This window comes from Protopterus annectens, chromosome 6.part0 (genome assembly GCF_019279795.1).
Source record: "Protopterus annectens isolate FY-2018-M chromosome 6.part0, PAN1.0, whole genome shotgun sequence".
Classification (NCBI taxonomy): Eukaryota; Metazoa; Chordata; order Ceratodontiformes; family Protopteridae; genus Protopterus; species Protopterus annectens.
Genome location: NC_056737.1, coordinates 1,738,524,176 through 1,738,539,538, shown reverse-complemented (window position 1 = coordinate 1,738,539,538; position 15,363 = coordinate 1,738,524,176). Strand labels below are relative to the sequence as shown.

At 42.1% G+C, this 15,363-nt stretch overlaps 1 protein-coding gene across 1 annotated transcript in view; it reads left to right on the top strand.

Annotated features, from left to right (window-relative positions):
- Positions 1-15,363, top strand: part of ZFTA (zinc finger translocation associated) — a 460,732-nt gene that overhangs the window by 297,741 nt on the left and 147,628 nt on the right. The gene's annotated exons all lie outside the window — the stretch shown is intronic.

Sequence of the window (15,363 nt, the reverse complement as noted above, 5' to 3'; positions counted from 1 at the left end):
TAACAGTGACACAGAAGTGATACCCAGGGTAAACCTACGATCTCCCATCCACTCATCAAGTTTCCTCTTGAAGAGAGTCAATGAGAGACTCTGCCCAACCTGGACTGGGATTTTATTCCAGAGTGAAGGGAGCCTCTGGGTTATGAATCTGTCCCCCCAGCATGTCCTATTTATTTCAGTGCTGAGGTTCAAGTCTCTCGAGCGCGTAGCTCGATGGGATTTGGATTTTCTGAGGTGCAGCATGTCCATTAATTCCTGGTTGGACATGGCTTTATACGTCAGGCACAGATCGCCTCTGAACAGGCAGTATGCCACTGAGTAGAGCTGGAGTTTCTTTAACCGGGCAGCATATGGCATCTGTTTGAGCCCTTTGATCCTCTTGGTGAGGTACTTTTGGGGTATTTCCAGTTGCTGCAGGTGTCTGGTAAGGTACATCCCAAAAGAGGCATTGTACTCAATTATGGGCCTGATGAGGGATGAGTAAAGAGGCACAATGACCTCCGCTGATCTAGATGTGAATCCCTTCATGATTAGGTGGGCTATATAAAATGTTTTTCTAACCACTTTGGCCACGTGGTTGTCAAATGAGAGATTGCTATCAACTTGGGTCCCCAGGTCCCTAATTACTTCTTCTCTACTTAATGGATTACCACCTATGTGGTAATTTGTGGGCACTTTGTTTTTGCCAAAGGGGATGACTATACACTTTTTGGCATTTAGCTTGAGGCCATGGCTCTGGCACCAGTTGTCTGTTTCTATGAGGCCCTTTTGAAGGATGCTTGTGTCGGCTGGAGAGTCGATTATGGTGCCCAGTTTGCAGTCATCTGCGAACTTGGTCAGCCACAGTCCTTCCGTGTTGGCCTGTACCTCCAAGAAATATATACCGAACAAGAGAGGTCCCAGGACTGAGCCTTGTGGGACACCACTTGTAACGTTTGGAGTCTGACATGGCTCCAGCAATTCTAACCATGTGGGTTCTGTCCATGAGCCAGTTTGCAATCCATCTAGTGACATAGGGGTTTATATTTAAGCTGGTGAGCTTATCTATAATGCCCGAGTGGGGTATTGTATCAAGGCTTTGCGAGGACCAGGTAGGCTGTGTGGACCACCTTCCCCTCGTCAATGGCCTTGGTGACTGTTTCAAAGAAATCAACCAGGTTTAAGAGGCAGGATCTGCCCTTAACAAAGCCGAACTGGGTAGGATCCAGTGTCTGTAGGTCCCCAATATCTTTATTTATGAGGTCCATGATGATCCTTTCCATAGCTTTGCAGACCAAGCTAGTCAGGCTTATGGGGCGATAGTTTCCAGGATCCATTGAGGCACCACCTTTATGGAGAGGGACCGCTGTTGCTGTACGCCACTCTTTGGACACATATCCTGTAGTAAGGCTGAGATTGAACAGTAGTTTTATGTTTGGGTTTAGCTCTTCCTGGAGTTCATGTAAGATGCAGCCCGGGACACCGTCTGGTCCCATTGATGCTGTGTTTTTTGCTTTGGAGAGGGCGGCTCTTACCTGAGCATCTGAGATGTCAGGGGGGCAGCACTCTGCTGAGATAGATATTTGCCCTTTTGGTGGGGAGGGGGGGGTGTTTGTGCTGAACCTGTCAGCTAGGATGTTGGCAATGTCTGTGGGTTCAGTGTATTTTTTGTCATTTTGGACTAATTCTGAGCATATCTGGGAATTACCATCCAGGTTCCTAACATAACTAAAGAAAGCCTTGTGATTATCCTTAGTGTCCTGTGCAATTTTTCTCTCGAAGCTGGTCAGTGAGTGCAGTTTCATGTTAAGACTCCTAGCATTTAGCAGCATAAACTTGAGATTGTTTTTGGATGGAGTTTTTGTGTCAGGAATTTTGTCCTTGAGACACTGCCTAAAAATGCACTGGGGGGGGGGGCGCAAGAGCCTTAGCCAGTAGCCAAAATGCCAGGGGTGACAGATGAAGACCATCTCTGGCAAAGCATCAAGGTTTGTCATTCATGTCATCCCAGGCTGAAAGATACTGGATCCCTTTAGAATGACACCAGAAACTAAGCCAGTTATTGAAGTCAGTCATTTTCTGTTTGTAGTAAGGCATCATCCTAGGTGAAGGTAAAATGCTGTTTAAGGCCAGGGATATACCTGCCTGAGATGCATAATCTGAGAACTCAGTCATGTTTCTCGCCTTGTAGTCCAGAGAGGTATGTCTCAAGTCATTCACACAAACATGGACTATGATGAAATCATAACAGTACCTGTTGTTGAGAGACTTGAGTGTATGTGTGATATGGCAGATCCTGGCACCTGACAGACAGCTGACCCAGACCTTTTCCTTATCCATCCTGTTGACAGTGACATCTGTGTGTCTTAAGATGGAATCATCTATGACTAATTTGTTTGGTTTTGTGTTTTGCCTTAAGGGCTTGACAGGTGATACACTGGTGTATGAGCTATTATGTGTATTGTGTTCTGCATAAGAGGTATTATGTGTAGTGTGCTTGTGTTTGTGCTTGAGAGGTTTTTGGTGTTTAGGTATGTTTCTGGTGAGGACCTCTGCATATGTAGGTTATGTGTGGAGTGTGTTTGGGTAGAGAAGGAGGTGAGGTGTGTATGCTGACAAACCCGCTCATTGTCATATGTACTGACTGGTGTATGAGGGAGCATGGATTCAAGGTTCTTAACATAGCTGCATCTCTCACATGCTGAGTTTGTGTGGACTAGGAGTAGAAGATTGTCAGTGAACATGAGTCAGTTGCTACACTGCCTCAGGATGTCCATGTTGACCAAGCTGGCTGGAGAAACTGTGGAAAATTGTCCATCCATAGTGTTAGGTAAATTTATATGGTCAGGAAAAGAGGTGACATTTAGGAATGGCTAGTGGGTAAGAGGTGTGTTCGTACCTCTGAGGCTAGGCTTCATGTTCCACCTGACAGTAGAGCAAGGCCGCGAAAAACCTCTGGATGACCACAAGCAAAGGGCTAAAGGAAAATTTAACAAGCAAAATGTTTGCTTGTAACCACCAACAGTACCCACAGCTAAACAGCAGTGCCTGAAGGTGTGCTACACACAAACAAGAGCAAACGTGGGACTTAAATAAAACAAGAAATAACTCTTTTTAACTCAGACTAGCCAATAAGGACACTCTCTCTCTCTCTCTGTCTCTCTGAGCTCTAGTCCAACTGCCCACGATTAGATGGGACCCAGACAGCATTCTCCTCCCACAAGGGTGCAGAAGGGCCTTACCAACAAGGATATCTTGAATTTGATGCTCAGAAGTAGCAAACCTGGAACTGAGCTATGCTACAACTGAACTCGTACAGTATGCAGTAAAATGTGTCAAAACAACAGTTCAGACAATTCAAATGGACAGTAGAATGCAAATTTAAATTAAAAGTGCAATATAAGAGCAAAATCAGGCACTTATAGTTAGTTGCAAGCAACAGATGCCTCAGATCTTTCAGTATCTCTGTGAAGAGCTGGTTTTAATGCTCAAGTGATACCAAACAGTCCACATTCAGCAAGTCTGTATCTGGTCTATGCTATTAAAATGCAGAAGTACTAGAAATTCAAAATGCATAAAATCACAGTCACAACAGCAAAAAAAAATTAAATAAAGCAGCAATTCACCAGCAGCTCCCAGCTTAGAAGGGTGTAAGCTATCCTCTACTGCAACAAGAGTTTAGACCACAAATCCTCCTAATGTAGAGTAACTGGTTTGGAACCCAAGTGTTTAAACCAGAATATAGACCCAGAATAACAGGCACAATAAGCCTTCATCAGCAATTCCCGACTTAGAAGGGTGTAGGCCATACTCTCCTGCCACAAGAGTCTAGACCTGAACTCTCTTAATGTAGAATAACTGGTTTGGATCCCAAGTGCTTAAACCAGAACTAAGACACTTTCAGAATTACAGCACAATGAGCCTTTAACCAGCAATTCCCAGCTTAGAAGGGTGTAGGCTATCCTCTTCTGCCTCAAGAGTTTAGACTACAAATCTAAAAGTTTTGATAGTGGGGATAGTATGGTGATGGGTCTGTAATTTGTGAGTTAGTGGACTGTCCACCTTTGTGGAGGGGGATTATGTGTGAGATTTTTCCAGATTGATTTGACATGTTGTTCGGCAATATACCAATTTAGTTATTATTGATATGGGGTAGGAGATGCCTTCTGCTGCTATTTTTAGAAATTCATTTGGCAGGTTATCAGCAGCTGTAGTGGTAGGTTTTAGTTTTCTTAGAAGTTTCTCTATATGGTTTTAGTAGAAATAAGTTGGAATGATGGAATTCTTAATTTCAGTATAGCCAAATGGCCAAAAAAACTTTGTATGGTTTTATATCATGAAAGAGTGAAGCAAACACTTCAATTAATATATCATATAGCATATTCAGAGTAACACAAATAATCATCAAGGATGTTTGTTATTCAAAATAAAAAAGCTGCACACAATATAATGCATAATAAGTACGTGCTTTTTGAAAACTGTGATGTTGTTAAAGCAAAAAAACTGTTTCCACTGAAACCATTTGTGCAGCAGCATCGGTAAGTAGCCAGTGGGAACTGAGTGTGCATGGTTTAAATTTGTACTGTAATGATATTAGCTCATAACACTGAAGGCAGTTGATGCCGAAACTGGTCTGTTTTATATCTCATTTTTGGATGAGTTTATGATATATCAATAAAAAAAATAAATTTTTACATCCACGACCTTGTAGAGTGCAGGTGTTTTTGATTAGGAAACCAGAGCACTCAGAGAAAACCCACATGAACATGTGGAGGACATGCAGACTCCACACAGAAGATGCTAGGGTCAGTCATATTTGGTGAACATAGCTGGATCCCTCTATTTCTTTCCCATTATCAAAAGAGCTGTCAGAGGATTGATTTTAGGCTGTGTTGTTTCTTGGATTTTATCCCAAAATTTCTGTTTTTCATAATTTTTCCATGACTGGATTATGTAACCAAGGCATCCAAGCACAGGTGCCCCTGTTAGAGGCAGATTCCCTTAGCAGATGTGCACATTAACCACCTGCTTTTTTGGGGCCTTTCCATGACACTGAGCATTGTTCAGTTTGTAGAGGGTTCAGTGACCCACCATCCACAGAGTGATGCAGAGACAGATTTCACGATGGTTAAGAAATTAGGACCTGAACAGCTTGATCCTCTTCTTCCACTTCAACTCATCGACAGAAAGGAAACTGAAAGAAATCATGTGACACAGAAAAGGAATACACCATCATTGTGATACTAGCCAATGTCAACATACTGCATTCTCGTTGCATCAAGCACTAGCCCAGCCTGTCTGAACTTCTTTTAGGTTAGCCTACCTGTTGATGTGAACTCAAATATCCGATGTAGCCTGCACTGAATGTGATGAACTGGAGGTGGCCATCATACTTTTGTTCTGTTTTGCAGGCTAACAGGCCCTTATTGCCTTAGAAATCAACACCCCAGTCATGTCACTGTATGTCCCCCTGCAGAACACCCAGACCATAGCTTTGGTGATACAGATATTGGCCCAGTTTGTGTCTTACCAGAAGGAAGTCCCCCCAGACAGTGGTTCTTCAGATGCTTCCTTTGCTAATGTGTTTCACAGGTGACTCTTAGCCTAATGTTTTTTAGACCCCTTGCCTCAGACATCACTGCACTATACCCCAGTGTACAGGCATCATGTATGCATGCCACCTGTCTGCTCTGCTGTACACCCACCAGATGCCAGTCCATAGAAAGTCCCAGTATATCAGAAGTAGACCTCAACAACATCATGTACACAATTTTTCAGTTTCTGGTGTGGTTAGGTCATTGTAGTTGCTTCCAACCTATCTGTCCTCAGCTTTTCAGACAGTGTTTTCATTTTATTGGTACCCTACTCCAATTGCCTGCTGTGTTTACCTTAACCCCATAGTGACATCTGACCTTTCAACATTTGATGCTTCTGGCTCCAGTCCAGGCTGATCCATCCCTTCACAGAAATCTTCTCTCAAATAATTTTATTTTTTCCTGACAGCATGCATGCCAAACATCTTTCCCGCCACTGCCACCACTGATTGCACATACTTATTTCCTGTTACAGGCTAAAGGAGAGTTGCGACAGGGCTACAGTCAGTGAAGTTTCTAGTGTACTGGCCCCCATCCAGCATGTTGGAAGCTGACATGCATGCTTACCAAAATGAGAGTCTGCTATGTCATCCCCTGTCCACTTGGTATCGTCACACCTAGTGAAGATCACTGTGTAAACATGGCTTGACAAAGCCAAGCACACATCCTTGGTCCTTATGCTGATTATAGTACATCTTCTGTTCAGGGGGACCCAGACTTGGCCACTGTGTATCCCTCCCAGAATGGATGAGTTGGCATCAGCTCGATTGCTCCAGTGCCAGAGCACACGTCTGTCATAGGTCATCTGGGTACAGTTAGGGCTTTATTCCTGTTTGCCGCAAAAGAGTTTCATCTCAAGTTAACCTTCTTAATGAGATTAGATTGTTTTGAGTAAGAGGATGAGGTGCCTCAGGCTAAACAAAAACAAAATGTGTGTAGCCAAAACATACTGAGTCGTAAGAATCAGTTTACAAGGACTTTTGGTAGGTTTCTTCGATGAAAGATACAACCTGTCCATTCTCCTGACAGCTGTTGGTTCAGAGAAGTCCTGTGTGATGTAGGTGTGGGGGGGGGGGGGTGAGATTCTGAGACTCAGTATCCTTCTGTCATTAGAGACTACAGGCTTCCTGGCTGAGGAGACATATTTTTTTAAGAACCAGATTAGCCTGAATTGGGATTATCTCAGATACTGCAGCTCTTATCCTGATAAAGAATGACCATATTTTCTACCCTTCACAGCAGTGGTTCATTTAGTCGCATATACCTAAACTGCATCAGGCTATTTTAGCTATGAACCTCAAACTGAAACCCACTTCACAGGCACAAGACATCCATACCCTCTTCTTGAAAACCATAGGCTTTGGATAGGCTCAGGAAGTGGGATTTTCCATTCTTCACCCTATCTTTTCAGGACTCCAATCAACTTGACTAAGATGCTTTATTTCTATTCTCGACTCTGACTGTCCTTCTGTATTTTTCACGAAGCTCCTGAATAACAGCCCCCCACACCCCACCCCACCCCCCGCTCCAAACAAATTAGTGTAGATTCACTAAGTGTTTTGTACTTAGCTGGCTTCGCTTCCCTTCCATGAAAATTTATTGCAACTTCCTGAATTGTAGTCCTCTGTAACAAACTAGCAAAGGTGAAAAAGGGCTTCTGTGCTTAATGGGTGTCCATGTCACTCTAGCAGAATTAACATGCGGTTTACTGCAAAATCCTGAATTGCCCGCCACCGATAAAACTAGCAGGAGTGAATAAGGATTTATGTGTTTAGCTGTCATGTCTGCCGTCTCATTTTGTTTAACTTAGTGTACTTACTGTACGGTCTTAAATCACTGTCTTCACACACACATGCACACACACACACACACACAAAAAAAACTCAGGTGAAAGAAAAATAACAGTTTACTACAAAGCATAAACTCTGCAATAGTTATTTACTTTGGAGTTCTGCACTGTGATATTCTACAGCGAATTGTTTGGTTATAATTGTTAGTTGGCAAAGACTATAATTTTTTATGATCTTTGACTGAATTTTTAAAAGTTTATCTGTGTGTACTAAAATGAGCAGTCCCTTTGGTGTATTATGCAGTGTAATTATTTTCCTGTCTCCTGGGCAGTGCACACCGGTATTGATGTTAAGATGCGTTTCCTTGTGAAGTACTCCTTTTTTGTGTGCTATAAATGTATGCGTCCTCCTTTGATCTAGAAGGCAATACTGTGATGAATTTCAGTCTGCCTAAACTAATTACAGGTGTGTGCATGAGCCTGAATTGATTTGTTCTGTTCACCAGACAACAAAGGACTTAGAACCACGATACATCAAAGCCAAACACTGAAAAAACAGGACCAGCAGCTCCTCAAATCAGCTTTTATTTATAAAACTAGTATGAAAAAATTGAAACTGCAACCATGAATAAAAAACGGACTCCGTTCGAACAAACCTTCAGTCTTTATTACACCAATAAATCCACCAGATTGAGCGCTTTCATCTGCCCTATAAAAGCTGATTTGATTTGTTCTGTGCTGCATGGAGGGTAGGGATCCTTGAAAGTATTTATGTATTTATTTTACTCCCTCACTGGAAAATCCTCACCCCTGCTGTTCAGCTTTGTGATATACATACACCCTTAGCAAGTAAGCGCAGCGATATGTAATTCCCAGGTGTATACCATTTAGCAAATAGATTGCAGTCTTATTAAGTCAAAAACAAATTCCGACTCCCCTCCCGAGCATAGTATAGCATAGCAGAGCTAGTAAGGGAGATGGCTAGAAAGGTGCTTGGTATGACATCTGGACAGAGGAAGGACGACAAGGAGGCATGGTGATGGAATGAGGAAGTACAGGAGACTTGTTTTCTTTATTTTTCACACAGGTAGCCTTCTGTTTTAGAAATGTGTTAATAATAAATGCCCAATGCTAGATGCTGTTTTTCTTGTTTTGATTAAAAGTAAAAACATTTACATGCTATTTCCCTGTTGTATTGGTGTTTGTGGGCTCTTGAATTATTTCAAATGATAGTTGGTAGTTTATAAACATATCAAATGCCAAACATCATCTGAAATAATTCAACAGCCCACAAATGCCATACATTAGCTGTATTTCTGTTACTGCACTCTGCCTTTTACAACCTTGTTATCAAAGAAATGCTGCAACTGTTAATTTTTTGGTATTAAGGAAGTCTTTGGGTATTCTATGAAGCCGCTATAAAGGATAGTCATTTGTTACTTCTCTGCCATCTAAGTCCTGACTCCTGAATCATTATTTCCCCCTTAAAAACTAGCATGAGTGAACAAGGGTTTGTATGCTTAGCTGATACATCTGCTACTCATGGGAAATGCATATCTGCAAGGCAGAAGGGCAATCTTTACTGGTTAATTATTTCAGAATTTTGCACTGTGATCTTCTACATTTTATTTAGAGTTTGGACACAATTCTTAGCAAAGGTCACAGAGACTGTAATAATTTTTAAAGTTCACAAATTTGTCTCCTACGATGGGTAAGATGAGAAGGTCCTTTACTGCTGTTGTAATGTTCTTTTAGGAAGTGCATTATGCTTGTCACGCATCATAGATGCTTATATCTGTCCTCCACAGCCCTGTTAATGTAAAGAAATAAAGCCCTGTGACCCAGAAGATCCAAGTTGGATAAGTGGCTTGGGCATCTGTTGAAGCTGGCTGGCTGGTGTGGAGGTGGGGGATTTGGAATGACACAGGTAACCAGTCTGCCTGTGTTAGGGAGGGCATACAGGGGTGCATAGTCACAGTGTAGAATCCCTGGTGGAGACTGAAGATCACGTGCTTCCATGGAAATGAGTGACACACCCTTGCAGATGTGCAGTACATGCCAAACCCCAAAGCATGTTACCAAATTTGCTGTCAGATGTTACGGCTAGGTGAAGAAAAAACTGAAGGCTTTTTAAATTATGGCCCTGTTGGTAGGCTATTACCCCAGTGGAGAAGAAACAAATGAGCTAGTTGCCTAGAGGAGGGCTGATGGTCAGAAGACAGCAGTGGATAAAATGAACCAAAAAATGTGTATGTCCTCCACTAATCTGCATAGGCAGTAACTTGTATTTTAGAGCCAGTTTTTGTTCTTTCTGCAATAATCACAGTGCATGCATTACACATGGACTGATTGCTCTGTACTACATGTGGGTTGGGGCCTTAAGCAATAACAATTTCTGTTTCCCAGCCAATCCTGCATTATATGTATTTTATAGTCCCTGCCATGCTTCTTGTTTCTAACAACCTGTTTGAGAATAAGAACCTTCAAGCCATCTAAAAAAATCAACACTCATTAATAAAAAGAAACAACAGCATGTATAGCACTAGTTAACACTTCCACAACATTGTAATCACTTAGCTGAAAACTATTAATTTTCTTAATTACTGTATATGCTAGGCTAACCCAGCCACTGGGGATGCACAAGCCAGTGCATTTCTTTGTGCCGGTCCCAAGCCCGGATAAATGGGGAGGGTTGCGTCAGGAAGGGCATCCGGCGTAAAACTTCACCAAATTATTCATGCGGACAGCATTAGATATTTACATACCAAATCGGTCGTGGCCCGGGTTAACAACGACCGCCACCAGTACTGTTAGCCAACAGGGTGCTGGCAGAAATTGGACTGCTGTTGCCCAAAGGAGGAGAAGAGGCGGAAGGCATGGCTGAAGGCAGGAAGAGAGGAGAAAGGCTAGGATTGTGGTAGTGAGGGTCGAAACTTTGAATGTTGGCAGTATGACTGGTATAGGGAGAGAGCAAGCCGATATGATGGACAGAAGGAAGTTTGGTATATTGTGTGTGCAAGAGACCAGATGGAAGGGGAGTAAGGCTAGGTGTGTCGGAGGTGGGTTCCAATTGTTTTATCATGGTGTGGATGGGAGGAGTTATCCTGAAGGAACAGTATGTTAAGAGTGTTTTGGAGGTGAAAAGAGTGTCGGATAGAGTGATGTTTATGAAGCTGGAAATTGATGGTGTAATGATGAATGTTGTTAGTGCATATGCTCCACAAGTTGGGTGTGCGATGGATGAGAAAGAAACATTTTGGAGTGAGTTGGATGACGTTGTGATGACTGTACTCAAGGGTGAGAGAGTGGTGATTGGAGCAGATTTCAATGGGCATGTTGGTGAAGGGAACAGAGGGAATAAGGAAGTGATGGATAGGTATGGTGTTAAACAAAGGAATGCAGAAGGTCAGATCGTAGTGAATTTTGCGAAAAGGATGAACATGGCTGTGGTGAATACGTATTTTAACAAGAGGGAGGAGCATAGGGTGACATACAAGAGTGGAGGAAGATGCACACAGGTGGATTATATCTTGTGTAGGAGGGCCAGTTTGAAGGAGATTGGAGACTGTAAAGTGGTGACCGGGGAAAGTGTAGTTAGGCAGCATAGGATGGTGGTTTGTAGGATGACATTGGTTATCAAGAAGAGGAGGAGGAGTGTGAGGGCAGCACCAATGATCAAATGGTGGAAATTGAAAAAGGGTAATTGTGAGGTGGAGTTCAGGGATGAGTTAAGACAGGTATTGGGTGGCAGTGAAGAGTTACCAAATAGCTGGGTAACTACAGCAGAGCTAGTAAGGGAGATGGCTAGAAAGGTGCTTGGTATGACATCTGGACAGAGGAAGGACGACAAGGAGGCATGGTGATGGAATGAGGAAGTACAGGAGAGTATACAGAGAAAGAGGTTGGCAAAGAAGAAGTGGGATTGTCAGAGAGATGAAGAAAGTAGACAGGAGTATAAGGAGATGAGGTGCATGGCAAAGAGAGAGGTGGCGAAGGCTAAGGATAAGGCATATGAAGAGATGTATGAAAGGTTGGACACTAAGGAGGGAGAAAAGGACCTGTACAAATTGGCTAGACAGAGGGACCAAGCTAGGAAAGATGTGCAGCAGGTAAAGGTGATAAAGTATAATGAGGGAAACATACTCACAAGTGAGGAGAGTGTGTTGAGCAGATGGAAAGAGTACTTTGGGGGGTTGATGAATGAAGAGAATGAGAGGAAGAGAAGGTTGGATGATGTGGGGATAGAGAATCATGAAGTGCAATGGATTAGCAAGGAAGAAGTAAGGATAGCTATGAAGAGGATGAAGAATGAAAAGGCTGTTGGCCCAGATGACATACCTGTGAAAGCATGGAGGTGTTTAGGTGAAATGGCAGTGGAGTTTTTAACCAGATTGTTTAATGAAATCTTGGAAAGTGAGAGGATGCCTGAGGAATGGAGAAAAAGTGTTTTGGTACCGATTTTTTAAGAATAAGGGTGATGTGCACAGTTGTAGTAATTACAGAGGGATTAAATTGATCAGTCACAGCATGAAGTTATGGGAAAGAGTAGTGGAAGCTAGGTTAAGAAGGGATGTGATGATTAGTGATCAGCAGTATGGTTTCATGCCGGGAAAGAGCACTACAGATGCAATGTTTGCTCTGAGAGTGTTGATGGAGAAGTACAGAGAGAAGGTCAGAAGGAGTTGCATTGTGTTTTTGTAGACTTACAGAAAGCATATGACAGGGTGCCTAGAGAAGAGTTGTAGTATTGTATGAGGAAGTCATGAGTGTCAGAGAAGTATGTAAGAGTGGTACAGGATATGTACGAGGGTAGTGTGACAGCGGTGAGGTCTGCTGTGGGAGTGACGGATGCATTTAAGGTGGAGGTGGGATTATGTCAAGGATCAGCCCTGAGCCCTTTCTTATTTGCAATGGTGGTGGACAGGTTGACAGACGAGATCAGACAGGAGTCCCCATGGACTATGATGTTTGCAGATGATATTGTGATCTGTAGTGAGAGTAGGGAACAGGTGGAGGAGACCCTGGAGAGATGGAGATATGTTCTAGAGAGAAGTGGAATGAAGGTCAGCAGGACTAAGATAGAATATATGTGTGTGAATGAGAGGGAGGATAAAGGAATGGTGAGGATGCAAAGAGTAGAAGTGGCGAAGGTGGATGAGTTTAAATACTTGGGATCAATAGTTCAGAGTAATGGTGAGTGTGGAAGAGAGGTGAAGAAGAGAGTACAGGCAGGATGGAGTGGGTGGAGAAAAGTGTCAGGAGTGATTTGTGACAGACGAGTGCCAGTAAGAGTGAAAGGGAATGTCTACAAGAGGGTAGTGAGACCAGCTATGTTATATGGGTTGGAGATGGTGGCACTGACAAAAAGGCAGAGTTAAAGATGATTTGCACTGGGTGTGACGAGGGTGGACAGGATCAGGAATAAGTATATTAGAGGGTTAGCCCAGGTTGGACAGTTTGGAGACAAAGCCAGAGAGGCAAGATTACGTTGGTTTGGACATGTGCTGAGGAGGGATGCTGAGTATATTGGGAAAAAGATGCTAAGGATGAAGTTGCCAGGTAACAGGAAAAGAGGAAGGCCTAAGATAAGGTTTATGGATGTGGTGAGAGAGGACATGCAGGTGGTTGGTGTGACAGAGCAAGATGCAGAGGACAGGAAGAAATGGAAACAGATGATCCGCTGTGGCGACCCCTAACCGGAAAAGCCAAAAGAAGATGATGATGACTGTATATGCTAGGCTGAACTGTTGAAAGCTCATATTCTTTACTGATACTTCTTCCAGCAATTGAATTTTCCTATACATCCACACTTTCCATCAAAACATAACCATTACCTTTATTTTATTATTGTCTGCCACAGTTGCTTTTCCCTAACTGCATGCCTAAAGTACTTAATTTTAATTTCTTCTAAATTCCTGTATTACTACTGTTTACAGATAAGAACACACAACTAAAAGTTTATTTCAGTTTATTTTGTATACTCTTGTTACTTCTTAATCTTTTCATCCACTGTGTTACAGATCCTTGCACGTACTCTACCATTATAATTATGTCCCCTCATTCTAGATTACTGCCTTGCACTGCTGAGCAGTGTTTATTCCTTGTTAAATTTGTCCATATTATAGATTATATCTGCATAAATGTGCTCCCTGTTGAAATGTTGGGACTCTCAATGTCAGGTCCCAACATGCCAAAAAAAAAGTCTGAAAATGTTGAAGAGCAGCGCAGTGAATATCAAGCATTGCTCTTTTCCTTTCAACTATTTTTTGCAACGAAAAAGCCCCCCTGTACCCCTATACCCCTCAGACTTGTACATACCAACTCCAAGGTCACCATACCTCGGAGAAAAAGGGATATTCCAAGAAATGGCAATCTGAGCAGGGTCTGTGTAAGTCTGCATTTCTGCCCATTTTGTTGACACATTACAGGACTCTGCATTCCAGGTCCTGAGATTGCAAAAGGTTACTGCATAAATGTCCTTGTAGTCCCCCAACAAAATGTAACAAAACATAGCCACTCATGTTATTTCACAGTACCCTCTTGGTGCATTTAGTGGTCCAAAATAGTTTTTCTGTTCATGCAAGCACACTTACTTAAAGTCTCTCAGCTAAATAGCAGTCACCCTCCACTGCGCATTTTCAATAAAGTCTGCAGTCTGCTTTAGTTATAATCAAATTTAAAAGTATGGGTGCTATTAAACAAAACACAGACTGTTATAACTCTAACCTCTCTTCCAACCTTACAGTCCACAGAAGAATCAGAATTGGTTTGCTAAATGCATATAGTACTAATAACAAGTGAGCTGTAATGGGACTGGGCTACAACAATATGTGCGGTGTATTAACAAAAACAGAATCCAAGTTTAAAGAGAATTTTGTTTATTTTTTTTATACTAGTCTCTCACTGCCAGTGTTTCTGTGATAGCAGTCTTGGTCTACTTACTAGTGGAGGTGTTGTCCTACTCATCAGAAACACATCCAACTTCTGTCAAGTGGGTCTCCAAAATTGCTAGTCTAGCTGAGTTTACTTGTGACTGGGTGTTAGTACAGTTTATGATAGGTAACAAGATTAAAGCTTTGTGACTGTTCTACACACTCCCCTACCCTTGGTAATATCTCCCAACAACGTTTACTGGATGCTTTAAATGTTAATGGGCCCAGGGAGCCAGTAGACTTCAACTTCAGATATTCTTTTCCTTTAGTAATTGTTCACATATTGTTGCTAGATCCACTAGGCCAAATCTTATCTCAGTAGACAGCTGTATTTTGGGCCTAATTATCACCAACAAGCCTTCAAAATAATGTCATTCTGTTCACATAGTCCAAAATGCTCTGAATGACCATTAGTGTGTGGTGGCATACTGGCCATTTAAGAGATCTAAAACCAAGCCAGTCATTTGTGTATCACTCCACATACAGCAGGTTTCTCAAAATCATGGCCTTATTGTGATGCTCAAAGCCATTTTATCTATTCATTCATTCGTTTATCTGATTCACCATTTTGTCTTAATCAAGGTTATAGGATTATTTGCAACCCAGAATGGGGTAACATAAGTGTTCTGAGAATAAATGAATTATTAGATCCTTCCCTGTCATACAGTGACAGGATATGGCTAGGAAGTCTGTTACAATGTGAGGTAAGCACTGGAGATCAGACAGACCAAGTGCTCTCACTGCTTACATGCACATAATTCAGAGCCTCAAGAACAGCAGTTTTTTTTTCTAAATACCGTTAAGGCACCAGGCATATTTGCGAGCATTAGTAATACTGTACACTGCCCATAGCCATGATCCAGTTTTCTTTTTTATATTTTTATTCATTATACTAGTGATCACAGTGGGGGGTGGAACAGCAGTATTTTTATAAATGTCAAGGCACAAGAAGAATATCAGAGGGAACTGATCACTGTGCACACTGTCCATAACAGTGCTGCCTTCTTTTTATTTATGTATGTATTTATTTATTTATTTTAGTGTTCTGTATGGGGGTGGCTGTGAATGG